Source organism: Lepidochelys olivacea, assembly GCF_965140295.1.
Source record: "Lepidochelys olivacea isolate rLepOli2 genome assembly, chromosome: 10".
Lineage (NCBI taxonomy): Eukaryota > Metazoa > Chordata > Testudines > Cheloniidae > Lepidochelys > Lepidochelys olivacea.
This window is the reverse complement of record NC_140420.1, coordinates 81,131,120-81,147,040: the sequence shown is the minus strand read 5'-3', so window position 1 is coordinate 81,147,040 and position 15,921 is coordinate 81,131,120. Positions and strand designations below refer to the sequence as shown.

Here is a 15,921-nt window from a genome sequence, read left to right as displayed (position 1 = left end):
GCTTCAAAAAGATCAGCACTTGATTTAACAGACATCCCTTTCCAGAAAGGAAACCTCATTCTTTAAAGAATAACATTAGCACTGATGACACAATGTTAGAGCGTCGCTAATGAGCTCCGGTGCCTTTCATCTATAGGTCACCAGTTTGAATCCAGCCAAGTTTAGTACAGATTAAAAGGGTTCCTCTGTAATGGCTGTTTGGTGATTCCTATACGAGATCAGTTTGGTGTGCCCCACTTCTCAGGTCCTACCTCAGAATCTCAGCACCATGCTGTGCACTAGACTTGGAGCAGGGACTGTGTGTTCACACAGTATTAACACAATGGTGCTCCAATCTCAATTGGGTGCTATAGCAAAAGGCAACGTTAGGTTATGATAAATGTGCGAGAGTTGCCAACACTATAATTGTCACACACTAATTAAGGGGAATGGGAGAGTTCAAAAATCAGGAGAAAAACAACCCCCCCCTCCACCTACCATCAAACAAAAATAATAATCTTTTGCAAAACAAAGAAACAAACAAAACCTAAGACTTCTTGCCCCATAGCACCTGTAGCCTGTGCTGGCTTGGAGAGTAAATAAGGACTTAAATTTTATTCAGAGACTTGTATGTATAGCGAGAGTTATAAAACGGCACAGATCAGTGGTATTTCCTGGACACATGATAAAGCAGGTACGTGAGCATATCTATAAGCAAAATCAAATGTTAAAGTTTCCATTCTGCTTCTGCATTAGCTTATTTTGAACAGTTAAAAGAACAGCCCCACTGTGAGGATACACTTCCAGGTGTCTGTTAAAATGCTGAATTTGTTTGTCGCATGGCCTCCCTAACATACACTGTAATTAAAATGTTGATTACTAAACGGTTTAAATATATGACAGACAATGCAGTTAAAGCCTACAGTTAGGTCAATATGTGATTTAGATTTGCCATTTATAAACCCTCATTTAAATTTTGCATACATTAATCACTACCATACTTCAATGTTCTGATATCCACCTGACTACACTATTCAAATAAAACTTGCTGCCCCAGGGAAATCCTACTTATTCTTAATTGTTTCGAGGCTTTGATGGGCTTTTAATCTAAGATTAATTTATGCAATTTTAAATAACTCTTCTTATGATTAATAAGCTTGAAAATTAAAAAGAGTCTAAAGCAATTATAATGAGCATTTGGTCATAACCTCATTAGGAGAAGGAGTGAAGGATACAGCTCTGAAATTCTTACAAGACTACAATTTAAGGTTACTTTCAGAGAAGTCAAACATAATCCTTGAAATTGCAAAGGCAGATTAGCCTAGGTCAGTGTCAGAACTATGGTCATCTAGATTACCATACTAATGATTTTATCTCAATGGTGACAGATAAGATGTTGAAAAGAGGTACAAAAAATACTGGCAAATGAACAATGCTGCAAAGTACTTAAGCCCTTGGAGCGGTTTTCCATTATCTGTGTTTAGGTATCACATGGGATTTCAGAAGTGCCCTGGTCATTTTTTGGTATTTGTATCTTTATCTATGAATCAACTTCTTGCAAGGCCGTTTCACTTTTCATATGGTATAATTAAGGTGTCACTAATTTTCTGCTGGCCTACTCTTGTCCGGGCTCCAAACTAGAGAGATTGCTCCAGTTTAGAGAGTTCGTCTTTAGACAATGGAACTGCATCAGCACAATGGATGGTCCTAAGAGGGAAAACTTCTTACCTGGTAATTCTGCTTTTCAGAAGATCATCATCATGCAGGATGCTCCTCAGTCTCATGTCTCCAGCGAAAATCGTATGAAAACCTCCCCTGGCTCCTAGCATTTTTGATCCTCATCTACACTGCAAAACCTACCCCACGCGGCAGCAGGTCTCAGAGCCTGGGTCAGCTGACTAGATTCACCCTGCGGGGCTAAAAATAGCAGCACAGATGTTCTCACAGGGGCCGAAGCCTGAGCTCTGAAACCCAGCGAGGGGGTTGGGGGGGGGGGGAGAAGCCCTCAGAGTCTGGCTCCTGCCCGAGTGGGAATGTTCACACTGCTATTTTTAGCCCCGTAGCGTGAACCCCATAAGCCCAAGTCAATTGACCCAACCTCAGACTTGCTGCCACATGCTTCTTTTTGGCAGGGTATATGGACCAGAGACAGGATTAGGCCACTGCAGAGGCCTCTGAGATTGAGGCAGGGCTAAAAGCACATTGCTCTCCAGCTGACCTATACCTGCCTCAGAGGGTCAACTACAGTGAGTTAAAGGAGTTTCTTGCATGACTTTCTCAAGACAGAAAATCCAGCAGCAAAATCTGTGTATTGATGGTATCTTTGAAGAATGAGTTCATCATCCATTTTGATGGGTGAAAATCTGGTTACTTTCACAAAGGAGAAAAACTTTTATAGTAATGTCGATCTTCTGTTATGCTTTTTAATATACATTATTTACACCTGGTTGACACCTTATTTAAGAATGGATTTAGGCAGCCATTTTTGATACTGCAACAGTATAAATTAGAAAGACCCAACGTTTATTTGGCAACCTGCAGACCATGCTTTCCACAGCAATTGCACTTTGATAATTTGTTGAAACATCAACTGCCTTCAGCATCCCCTTTGGTGCTTAACTAACAAGCCAGGTGTTAATTGCAGGTAATGACATTTTTCCAGGGTTTATTGCTTCTTAAAAGACCAATGCAACAGAACTACAAGGAGATTAATATGCCTACTGTTGATCTGAGCCTTTGCAGCCAGTGCTGAGGCTATAAAGAATAGTATATAGGAAAAAGGAGAGTGGCATGTAATCCAATATAAGGCCCTGATTCAGGAAGCATGCATTGTACTTCAAGCATCTGTCTAACCCCAAGGGAACTACTTAGGTAAGTAAAGTTAGGCATGTGCTTTAGTACAGTCTTGAAGAGGGCCTATATTTTTCTACTGATTTCAGTGAACTTTGGATCAGGTCTTAGAAAGAAAGTCAAAGTCTACTGTTAATAGATATATTTTCATGAAAAAGAGAAAAACACCCCCCCCCCTTTATAATTAGACAGTTTGACTGGATTTAAAAATTCCTTCTGCAGTCTTTGCCATCCAAACACTACAGTAGCAAATGCAACATGAGAATCAGAAAACTGACTGGAAACAAAAGTTAAATTAGTCTATTTTCATCTTCGACAGTGAGTGTAATGCAAATAGTAAATAAGTCAGGTCAATGAAGTCAGCTTATGTCGACCTAACTCTGTAAGCATGGGTGGTGGGTATCATAGGCAGGGGTAGGCTGTGCCTTCCCAAACAGCCTAGCCCGGCCCAGCCCATGCTCTGTCCCCAGGCCAGGCCCCTTCCTGCAGTTCCCAGCACTCTGCCCTGGCTGGCCTGCTTCCCGCAGGGACTCAGAGTGGCTAGCGCTGGGGCCGCACTGCCTGGCGCTGGGGCTGCTCTGGGTTCCTGCAGGAGAGGGGGGCAGAAGAGGAGAGGGAGAGAGGGGCAGAATGGGAGGGGCGGGGCCTGGAGCACAAGGGGAGGGGCCAGGGGCTAGCCTACCCCAACGGCAAGATCACCGGCCGCCCATGTCTGTAAACGTCTACGCTACAGCATTGCTCCCACCGAGGTAAGTGTCGACCTAATATCTCCACCTCCATGAGAGGCATAGCGTTTAGGTCGATGTAGTTAGGGTGACGCAGTTTAGACCCTGGGTTACTTATGTCACCTGTCAGCACCATGTACAGTTAGCAGTTCGGAGCCCGGCACTGAGAGCCCAAGTTCTCAGCGCCATGCAGCCGGGCTCCCAGCATGGAGTTCCATGCTGAGCTGACAGTCCAGGCTCTCAGCCCCCGACACTGCCCCACTTAAGTCGGCACAAGCGCTTCTGGTGAGGACGCGCACTACCGGCAGAAAGACGGTAGTGTGGACATGAAACACCACAGTCATTACTGCAGTGGCTGTAAGCCGACCTAACATAGGTCGACTTAATTGTGTACTTTAGACCAGGCCAAAGTCTTTCCATTCTAATAATATAGAGTAAAATTAATAAGAAGAAAGAATGTTTTTAAAAACAGATTTCAGAGTAGCAGCCTTGTTAGTCTGTATTTGTAAAAAGAAAAGGAGGACTTGTGACCCCTTAGAGACTAACCAATTTATTTGAGCATAAAAACAGACACACTCTTTAACGTGACACCGTCTCTGTAATGTATATACATATTTGTGAGAGGTATAAAATAACACAAACAAGCATTAAATGACCCAAAGTGAAAACAATGACAAATCATATCCATCTTGTACAATATATGCACAATGTGTAACTCAGATGAATTGAGGTAAAACTGCATATAAAAGAGTGTAGTCTTAGAAGACACAGATAGCAATGCTACAAACAAAATATCACCACTAGCTACAAAATGCAAATTTTCCTTTAAAACCATGCAAGGCCATTGAAATAGCCATTCAGATACTCTTGCAATAACAAATGATCAAGGTCATCAAAACGACTTCCATTTTCAGCCCTGCACTTTCGCAGCACGCTTTTCAAACGAGGCTGCTTACACAAGAAGAAACTCACTCTTTAAAGTTAGCGGGCCAGATCGTCAGTTGGTGTAAACAGACATCAGTGGAGCTCTGCTAATTTACAGGAGCCGAGGATTTATCTGCACAGTGCCAATTAAATTGTAAATAGGCAGATGCACATTTATGAGACAATGAACTTTTCCGTAGAAGTACTTTGCCATTACTGTCTGGATAAACCTGCACATTCCAGTGCTGAAGCATCTGCCTTCATTGGGAGTTAAAGCAGAGAGTTCCAGAGGAGAGGCACAGCGCTTAAAAAATCATGTTTAATTTAAAAATTAGAAACTGGAGCAGGCTGTGAGCACAGAGGTTGATTGAAACAAAATTTAAATTCCTGTCAAGCCCATTTAAACACAGGGGCCCTTCATAGACAATTAGCTGCTCCCTGTGAATGCTGAATAAACTCGGGCCTGGTCACTGTTAGAAGAGAGTAGGCCTACTGTGAGGACTGGGAAAAAAATTAACTAAAATCAGACTGTATGAAATATTTAGCCTCTCAGTTTATCACAGGGGTTTGAAAGTGTAAACAAGACAAAAATCGATTCCTCGGTGCCCTCAAATCAATCCCCCAAAATGGTTAGGGCATCTGTTTCTTCTAAATTTTGTTTACTCTGGCAGATTTGCCTTAATTGCAGTTGTTTATCTCCCATTGTCCCCGGGGCCCTAATCTCCCGATTACTAATACTTAACACTCATTTCACATCTAAAGCTACTTCTAATCCTCAACAGGTTTCTGGGGCTCTTAAAATTATTGAAACCGTGGAGACAGGAGACACAGCCTCTTTGTGAAAGGAACATTTTCTTATCTACTACCAGCTGGGTCCAATCATCACCAGGGATGGCTACAACAAAGGTGCTAAAAGGCTCTTTCACAATCACTGCTACTCTACAGGGAATTCAGTGGATAAAAAAGAGCTTTGATGGAAAAAATCTGAACAAGAGGGCTATAACAGTCCAGCCAAATAAAGTTACTGTCATAATCAAATGCTGTCAATCACAATGAAAATCCAATTAAAAATGTTTCAGAGCAGCCCTCTTAAGTAGAAAAATATCCCCTATTTATATGCATTTTTGCACAAATTAAAAAAGTAGTATTAACTGATTTTTTTTCTTTTTTTTTTCTAAACAATTTCAGGCCCTGATCCTGCAACTGGATTTGTGCACAAGAATCTGCTGGCATGCATCCCATTGCAAAATTGGAGTCAAAGCATACAGGTCACCAAAAGTCTTCAGAAAGTCTTCAGAGGCACAGCCCTCTCTTTTGCTTTGTGTATACTGCACTGATAGGCAGCTGTTGTTATTATTTAATATTTACACTGAAGCTGTACCTACGTGCTCCAATCACGATTCAGGCCTCACTGTGGCAAGCACTGCACAGAGATACGAAGATCCACTCTTTTATCCTAAAAGAAAAGGAGTACTTGTGGCACCTTAGAGACTAACCAATTTATTTAAATTGGTTAGTCTCTAAGGTGCCACAAGTACTCCTTTTCTTTTTGCGAATACAGACTAACATGGCTGTTATTCTGAAACCTGTCTTTTATCCTAAAAAGCTTAAAATCTATGCAGTGACTGAGTCCATTTGCAATTCCATTTTTATTTGGATTAAATAAATTATCAGATTAACAAATCAGTGTTGCGTGCCAACCCTGCTGTAGGACTGGCAGAAATGACATGATTTTGAACTGACAAAATGGGGGAGGTAATATCTTTTAGCGGACCAACTTCTACTGATGAGTGAGACAAGCTTTTGAGCTTACAAAGAGACCCGAAGAAGAGACCTGCGTAGCCTGAGAGCTTGTCTCTCTCATCCACAGAAATTGGGCCAATAAGAGATATTACCTCATCACTGTGTCTCTCTAATATCCTGGGACCAACACGGCTCCAAGAACACGGCACACATGATTTTGAACAGACATACAGGAAAGACAAAGCATGGGAAACAACAGATATGACTGTTGTTGTAAACTGTGAATTGAAATTCTTCTAAACATAGGGAAAAACAAAAAGTAGTTGACATAAAAAAAAAAAAAACAGACCCCACTACAAACAAACAAACCTTTAATGAAGCCGAATTGATAGATTTGCAATTTCAGTACCAAAATATGAGGCTTCAAATAATTTTGATGGGACTGGAAAAACCGCAGAAAAACTTAGTAAGAATTCCAATTAGGTCTGGTCTACTTTGAAAATTTAGATGAACCTAGCCACGCTGCTTAGAGGTCTGAAAAAAATTCACACCCCTGAACACCATTGTTAAGATGACATAATCCTGGCTACAGACACAGCTATGTAAATGGAAGAATTCTTCCGCAGACCGAGCTATGGCCACTCAGGGAGGTGGATTACCCACATGGATGGGAAAAACTCTTCCGTCAATGTAGGAAGCATCTATAGCACGGTGGAGCAGCTGTGCTGCTGTAGTGTAGACATAGCCTTATTCTTAAGTTCCTGTACAAGACACTTGCCCCTCAAATTAAACAAACTCTCAAGTCCAGTAGATTCTTGGTTGGGAGTTGTCAGATTCATTTTACCAGAAACATTCACGGTGTCATTCTTGCTTATTGCCAATTCATTTCTCTTGGTTTCTTAGATTTTTATACACCTTAAAGTCTCATACAAGCTATTTCTTTCCACATTCCATTGAAAAGTACTAGGATATTCTGAAGCTCTAAGGCATGTTAGAGCAAGTTAGATTCTCACATTTTCTGCAAAAAGTGACTGGTTATACAAACAATGGGACTGTGGAAGCTACCAAACAAATCTAATGCAGTCATGCTAATAATGCTGGCAAGTTAACATTCCCACAAGCTTAGCTCTTCTAAAATTGCTGGATTCACTGACACTCATGGAACACATTTCTGGATTTTAACAGGTGATTTCTCAAGTGATTAGAAATAAACTATATCCCATGAATAGCGACAGATTTATTTATTTATTTATTGAAGTGGACTAGGGAATTGGTTGGCCTATACAACTACCTGAAATAATACACAGTTCCCCCACTATATGAGCTACACTGATCAATGAAAATGATGACTAATGTACAATGAATGGTTAAAAAAAAGACACTAAAGACAGAGGATGAAATCCTGAAGTTTTGCCATTGACTTAAGAGCCAGGTTTTCATCCAGAACCTCTTGTCCACAAAAGATGAAGCCTGATAGCTTGAAAGTTTCTCATATTTGTGTCAGCTACAATGCCTGGGTCTGTCTCATTTCCTTAGGAAACCCGAAGACAGACCTATCACATCTTAAATATGCTTAGTGTCTACCAGTTTCTCCTTGTCATGGTCTGAACTAGGATCATTGTGACAGAGGACAGACTAAATGCTTGCAAACGAAGGCATTCATCAGGAGTTCAAGCATAGACAATTTGACACAGGACAAATCTTCTATGATAGGAGATTCCTGTACTGACTGATTTCCCAGTAAAATAAGTTGTATGTAAGTGGTTAAGAACTGAAAACTCTTGACTCACTGTGATCAGGGAATGGCAGGTAAATTTTATCTATCTGTAATATTCTCTTAAAAAGATTTACTAGACACGTTTGTGGAAAACAAAGCTTGTTTCCCAAGGTTAGACAGCCCTCTGTTCTTTCACAAGTGTTAATGTCATAAAAAAAAATTACAACTGTCTCAAGCGTTCAGTCAATGCTTCCATTGTTGTATTTCTGTGCAATTAAAGAGCTCAAGTAAAATTACTTGCTGGTGGATTCCTGTTTATAAATACACACAATTGGTTCCTGTTTTGGCTTTTACTCAGAGATGTTTTAACAGGAAAGCCATATACGATTATATTATTTCCTCCCTCAATTTTTAAGGTGCAGTTAAAATCTTCACTGTATGTCACATGCAATAGGCAAATTCAGTGAGCAGAAACCAAGTTCAGAATAATATGTTTATTATTATTACTATTTTATATGGTCCATGCTGTATATACTTATATTTTCAATCTACTATATTTGGGGAAATATAAGCAAAGCAGCATCTGTTCCAGGGAGTTCACATTTCGATGACCTTAAGAAAACTTAATAAAATATAGAAACAAATTATCAATCTGAAAATTATTAACTGCACCTAAGGAGACCAGAGAGCCGGTTCTGGTTATTACCCTGAAATTGTGATTGAGGGACTGTTTGTTAAACTTAAGACTGTGATAGGAAAAACATGATTTTCAGTAGTTAATATTTTTCTTTATACAAACTATATAATTTATGATTAATCCCTACTAAGCAATAAAGTAGCAGCAAAAATAAACAAACAAAACAAAAATGATCCTAAAATATATATTGCTTGGACTGTTTTTTTTAAAAAAGCTACAAGTGAGAATTTTAACTAAAAGACCAAAACAAAAATTAACATATTTATGTAAAGTTAATTCAATGTAAAAGTTTAAATTGATTTTGCTGCAACGGCTGATCGGCTCCTGGCCAAAAGCTCTGCACCTATCTACCAGACCCTTCTTTGAGAAATCTGAACTCCATCACCATGGATGTGCCCTTTTATGCACCCAAAGTAAAATGCAAAGAAACAACTGCTACCTACATGGCTTTTGGTGTCTCAAATCCCATTCTATTCAGTAAAATCACTTACATTAAAAAATAATCACAGGAGGCATAGCATAATTCCATCGTGCGTTAGTTGTAAACCCGACAAGGAAATTCTACAGTTCTGCTTACACGCTCTGAAAAGTGCATGGAATCTGCAAAACACAAGGCCACCCTTACACCCAAAGAAGAGAAGGGTTTTAAACAATCACTAAGGCAGAATAGGGAATATCGTAAAGACAATTTCTGCGCTAGCTTGTTTTCTGAAACTCTCTTGGCCACTGAGCAGCTAGAACAGATAATAACTATTAGTAAATCAAACTCTTGCAATATCCAGCTGTGTCTCACACATTTACATACAGATAGAATGGGTATATGTTTTTAATATGTATGCGACACGTACTTTTACCACAGCTGAAGTGCATGCTACAAAGGAGGAGGAGAATGGGAATGGAATCAGCATGAGATAATAAAGTGGCCTAGATAAAGTATTAGCCAGCGATTGATCTCAAACAGGGGATGCTGCTTCTCTCTGACCTGATTACTTACTATGCATAGATTCCATTAAATAGAGCTTAGAAATGGAAAGCTTCTGAAAAATACCGTAAATGCACAGACAGCATCCTGAGCTAAATCAGTGAGTGAATACATACCCGCATGTACAGTACATGTGTGCGGTTCAAACTGTACCTGCATAACCTCATCCGACTATCTTATTAGATAAACATGTACCCATTCCAGGCAGAGTCAGCCTTGAAGCCCTGGATAGATTTATTTTTTAAATGAAAAAAAGCAAGCAAATCCACCATTTTATTAAAACTAGGCTCTCTTTTTCTCCCTTGCACAGAATAATTGTTTGTTAGGGTATTCCAATATCTTGTGCAGACTTCTGCTATGTTGAAGCAGCATATTGTGTTTTATTTAATCTGACTCCATGTCTGTATCTGTATATGGACTCACACAACACTCAAAGAAAGAGCATGTTAGCGATAAAAGAACAGCCACAGTAAGAATACCGCTGAGAGTCTCCACTGGTGAATTATGAAGATCATTCTTCTCCTAGGAAGGAAGACTTTTCTCATAGCTCACTAAAATGACTTTTTTTTTCCTCCATGAGAAGTTGGTTAATTTGAAATACTTTAAAATAATTAAATCACTGCATATGTTCCTGTATAAACTGAGAAACTGATGCCATAACTTCAAGGCAAAAAAGTGGGGGTTTTTTTTGGTGGGTGGGCCAAAGAAAAGGCACACTGACTGAGCTTAACCATAGGTAGAGACCTACCAAATTCACAGTCCATTTTGGTCAATTTCACAGTCACAGGACTTTAAAAATCATACATTTCATGATTTCAGCTACTTAAATCTGAAATTTCAGGGTGTTGTAATTGTAGGGGTCCTGACACAAAAAGGAGTTGTTGGGGGGGGGTGCATGGTTACTGTAGGGGGGGTTGCGGTGCAGCTACCCTTACTGCTGCGCTGCTGGGGGTGGCGGTGGTGATGCTTTCCGAGCTGGGCAGCTGGAGAGCGGCCGCTGCTGGCCGGGAGCCCAGCTCTGAAGGCAGAACTGATGCCAGCAGCAGCGCAGAAGGAAGGAAGGATGGCGTGGTTTGGTATTGCCACACTTACTTCTGCGCTGCTGCCTGCAGAGCTGGGCCCTCAGTCAGCAGCCGCCACACTCCGGCCACCCAGCTCTGAAGGCAGTAGTGCAAAAGTGAGGGTGGCATTGGTCTGGTATTGCCATCCTTACTTCTGTGCTGCTATGGGGGGGCGCTGCCTTCCGAGCTGGGCACCCGGCCAACAGCCACCGCTCTCCGGCCACCAGCTCTGAAGGCAGCGCAGAATCAAGGGTGGCAATGCTGCAACCCCACAAAAATAACCTTGTGACCCCCCCCTGCAGCTCTCTTTTGGGTCAGGACCCCAATTTGAGAAACATTGGTCTCCCCTGTGAAATCTGTATAGTATAGGGTAAAAGCACACAGAAGACCAGATTTCACATGGGGAGACCAGATTTCACAGCCTGAGACGCATTTTTCGTAGCTGTGAATTTGGTAGGGCCCTAACCATAGGGCATTAATTTACGTTAGTTGTTTGTGAGGGAAATTCAGTGTTTGCTTATACAAGAGCATACGTGGTACTGAAGAGTTTGACTTTGTATAGGAATTTCATGCAGCCTCTACTTTGGCTTGACGTTTTCCAAGAAATCTGAAAAATAAAGTGCTCCAGCAACCTGACAAGATAGGTCAAATCCATCCTCGGTGTAACTCCACTGACTTCAATGGAGTTACACCGGGTTGGATCTGGTATACCAGATATTGTTAGTTGGCTTTTGAAATGCATTTAACAATTTAGGGATCAGAAGAGGATCTCATTTTGCATCCAGACTTTAATTATATGAAATTGGCTGCAAAATGCTGACATCCAGCACAACTAATGTGTATATAGTACAAAATATCAGCTCATATTTTGCTTGGTGCTATGGACGATTACATGTTACTTCTTTCATCCTGGTGAGTACATTTCACCTCAAAACATTTTTGTAGGTTGAAATCCTGGCCCCATTGATGTTAACTGGGTCAAAATTTCACCCATACTCTGTGTATCACTTACCCCACCACTGTGGTGTAACACAAAAACTGTATTAACAGTGCAAACCACCACTACAATTTAGGTGAGGAAGTGAAGATTAGCAACAGACCCTACAATGGGAATTCAGGGAGGCAGAATAATGGGAATTTGGAGAGGCTATCAGGAACCAACACCTCTTCAACTCTAGTGAAAACCGTCACGGGATATTTAATGAGCATATATTGTCAGAACTTTAGGATTGAGGTTTCATATAAAAAGGGTTCACTTTAAAGTCATAACTGAATTAACAGTAGCTTTATGAACCATGATTATTAAGTACAGTTATGACAGAACAATTTTGTTCTAGTGCTAAACTCATCTTCTCCTAGGAAAGCACCCACTGAACTGCCAGAATTAAGCCACCCATCTGGAGTTCTAGACTATTGGACTGGGTTGGCCCACAACAGAAGGTGAAGCAGCTGCTCTGGTAAGTTCTTGATTGGCACCAAGACATCTCAAGAGGAGCTATGTTAACCACATAGCTTTCCAAACTCCCAAAGCTTAAGTGCATCCGCTCTGTAAATCACAATGCACACAGAACAAGAAAGCAGGAAAGGGAATGGAGTCTTCAGCCTGTTGGTACATTCTTAGGAGATGGCCAATTTACAGGTAGGAAAAAAAGTGCCATTCTCCAATGGAGAACATCCAACAATCTGCAGTCCTAAGAGGAGAACAATGGTAGTATAAAGAGAAAGAAAACAGAACATTGTGTTCAAGAAAAGATCCAAAATTTGAAGGTTGCATTGGTAAAAGATTGCATACATGGTATATAAAGGTGGGAGGGTCCCAGGGGCCAGCCAAATGTCTGCGGGTCTGAGTCAGCTGACATGGGAGAGCAGTGGTGTTTAACTGCAGTGTAGATTTATCCAGTAAGGCATTATTGCTTGGCATGATATCTTTGTGATGGTGGTTCTTTTCTCAGTCTTCTTCTGTCAGCATCAAGGAGTTAAAAGCATGCTGGAGCTGGGGAGCCCTAGTTTACAGTGTTTGATACTACAGTGATGAAGTCTATTTATGTACTTAGATAGATAGATAGTATATTATAGGACACTCTTGATTCCTCTGGCTGATAAGAAACATGATGGGGCAGCCATACAGCACCCCCAACTGGCAGGATCTCTGGTTGCTATGGTGACATGGGTTCCCACATGCAATAATAACTAGTCAACCTGATTTTGAGGATGGACCATGCAAAACAAGGCAGAAAAGACAATTACAAAAAAAAAAAAAAAAAAAAGGTCTCAGTGCCCCTAATAGGAGAAAAATTGAGGAAAAAGCAGAGAGATCATGCAAAATTTCTTCCAGTTGTGTTTGGTAGATGCCATTAAATGGAATTATATGGCTTCTTTTGGGATATCCATGCCAGGGCGATGGAAGGTCCCTAAAAGGGGGTGGCCTGGAGCCTGAACTGTGGCCCTTGCACTGTCCCCTTTCCTGAGACCCCACCCCCTCCCACTCCTCTCCGCCCCCTCCCCTCATCACTCATCCATACGGCTGGTGAAAAGCAACGGGGCCATGGCCCCCTCCGTTTTGGTGCCCGTGGTCCGTGCATTACTTGAGAACTTTCGAGAGTCACTGCTATATATTCAGTTGTGCATAGAGGGAACCCTCTAGTGCACCACTTTGGACTGGCAGAGGCTCTGCCTTGGAGAATTTCTTTGCACATGGATTATGGTTTAAAGAAGCAATCTGACTCAGGACCAGCAGTTCCCAGCCACATGTATAAAACCTTATGATCACAACATCCAGAATTACTTATCACCATGAGCTTGATTTTCAGAAGCAGTTTTTGGTTTGCCCCCATAAATCATTACAGGCACCAGCTGGGCTTTGTTGATGCAATCAGTTGGTAGCTAAAAGAAAAGGAGTACTAGTGAACCTTAGAGACGAACAAATTTATTTGAGCATAAGCTTTCGTGAGCTACAGCTCACTTCATCGGATGCCTTCAGGGATGCATTCGGCCAATGGGGGCTGCGGGAAGCGGCGTGGGCCGAGGGACGTACTGGCCGCCGCTTCCCGCAGCCCCCATTGGCCGGGCACAGCGAACTGCAGCCAGTGGGAGCCGCGATTGGCCAAACCTGCGGAAGCGGCAGGTAAACAAACTGGCCCAGCCCGCCAGGGGCTTTCCTTGAACAAGGGGCGTCCCAAGTTTGGGAATCACTGTACTACAGGATTCACATGATCAGCTGACCTACCATTTGAACCCAACACTCTTTGGATACATCTACACCATAAATGAAGGTGTGATTATAGCCTGGGTAGTTATACCCATGCTAGCTTTAATTTAGCTGGTACGGCAGTGAGGACATGGCAGTGTGGGCTAGCCACCCCAGTACAATCCCAGTGGGGATCCTGGGAACATATTTTGATTGCAGACCTGTGCTAGGGTCTGCTAGTGCTAGCTAGCTAGCACGTAGCTAGATTAAAGGTAGGTAGCCTACCCACGCAGCAATCACAACTTCATCTGCAGTATAGACATACCCTTTTTGTCTACACCAATAGGCTGCAGCATGTTACTCTGTCCCAGAGAGATGTGATTTTTTTTTGGTGAAACCTTAAAAACCCCCCTGAAAACTGATGCCTTTCTCACAAAGCTACCTTCTCACCAACCCAACCCAAGATACTTCACAGTTATGTGGGGAGTTTGTATACTTCAGGACCAGTGGAAAGAGCCATTATACTGAAGGCAATCTGAAGATTTGGGGTCAAATGCTACTCACTTTATTCTATCAAACAGTCCTAATGACTTCACTTCCTTAATCTTAATGGGATTATTCTCTTGTGTAGGGCAAGAAGGATGTGGTCCTTAATCTCTAAATCTTATGTTATTTTCCCCCATCTCACTCTCTCTCCTCTGTACCCCTACATCTTTCCTACTTCTCTTTTCCCATCAACAGCCCTCCAAAACTTTGCACTGCGCTAGACTGTCTTTCAGCCCAAAGGCTGGCTGTGACTTGCTCTGGAGAGCGGTCCCTGAGCTGGAGTCAGAGTTTGCTGCAGAACAGCATGGGGCGGCTCTCAGCCCTGTCAGGCTAAGAGTGGGGAAGCAAGCTGAGTCACAAATTCCATTTTCCGTGTGTGTGTGTGGGGGGGGGGGGGGAGTGTGTGCTGCTCTTTCATTTAACCATCAGGCCAGCTCTGTGTGTAGTGTATTTAACAGCTGTATGTCCATTTCTAATTAAACAGAAAGCACTACGAGGGGGAAATGTTGAGTACTAAAATATTTTTTGTTTAAAATAGTAAGTTATTTTCCCCAATAGCTACTCTTCTAAAATTATTTTAAAAATACCATTTTAAAAGAGGAACAACATACTCCAGGGCATGTAGTTGTAGAGATATATATATGCACTTCCCCAGTACGATAGGCACTCACCCTTTGGCCTCATTTTTATGACTACACCCTGGAGTGGTGTTATTGCTTACAAATACATACATATATACTTATGGGTGTACGCGAGATCTGCAGATGTTTTATTTATAAGTGGCAGACCTTACTGCATCATTGAAACATGCATTTACAAACAGATATAGGTTTTATGAACCCCTATTCCGTTGTTTTAATAGCTAAGCTATCCAGCCATAGCATAATAATGCACAAGGTAAATGTGTCTCCATTTCTAGAACCTGTTCCAAGTTTTCTCAGATGTGACTAACTGCAAGAATTTTCCAACCATCAAAAGTTAATAAAAAAAAAGACAAAATAAGGCTGTGTAAATCCTTGGTAACAAACACACACTGATGCAAAGTGGAGGGGTTTTTGGTGAACTTTAAGGCCCTAATTGAGCAAGGGTGCGCCTAACTTAAGCACGTGAGTAGATCCATTGAAGTTAATATGGTTAAAAATTAGGTACACAGTTAAATGCTTTGTTGAGCAGGGCCTACACTGAGACAAGTCTGAATTCTGAGATATCTGCCTCAAAGGGTAATTTTAGAGGTAAGTCTCTAACTGGAGAACAGCTGCAATGCCCCCAGTTCACAGCATGTAAGTAAGAAAGGAGGTAAGTTACACGTATATTTCGTTATCTTGTTACTGTCGCTTAAAGTTATCCTTAAGTATGCAATGCAAAGAATGAAAAAACATCATCATTTATATAAAACTGCAAAGTACATCTGGCAGTGATAAGCAACATAATATCACTTTAAAGACAGGGAATGGTGTGTGAAACATTAGTAGGAGTGGACTATAATTATTGTTTACTAATGCTAGATACT

The 15,921-nt window shown here is 41.4% G+C and overlaps 1 protein-coding gene across 2 annotated transcripts in view; it reads right to left on the bottom strand.

Moving 5' to 3' along the window:
- The window catches only part of MAP2K5 (mitogen-activated protein kinase kinase 5), a 212,626-nt gene that overhangs the window by 19,763 nt on the left and 176,942 nt on the right, over positions 1-15,921 (bottom strand). The gene's annotated exons all lie outside the window — the stretch shown is intronic.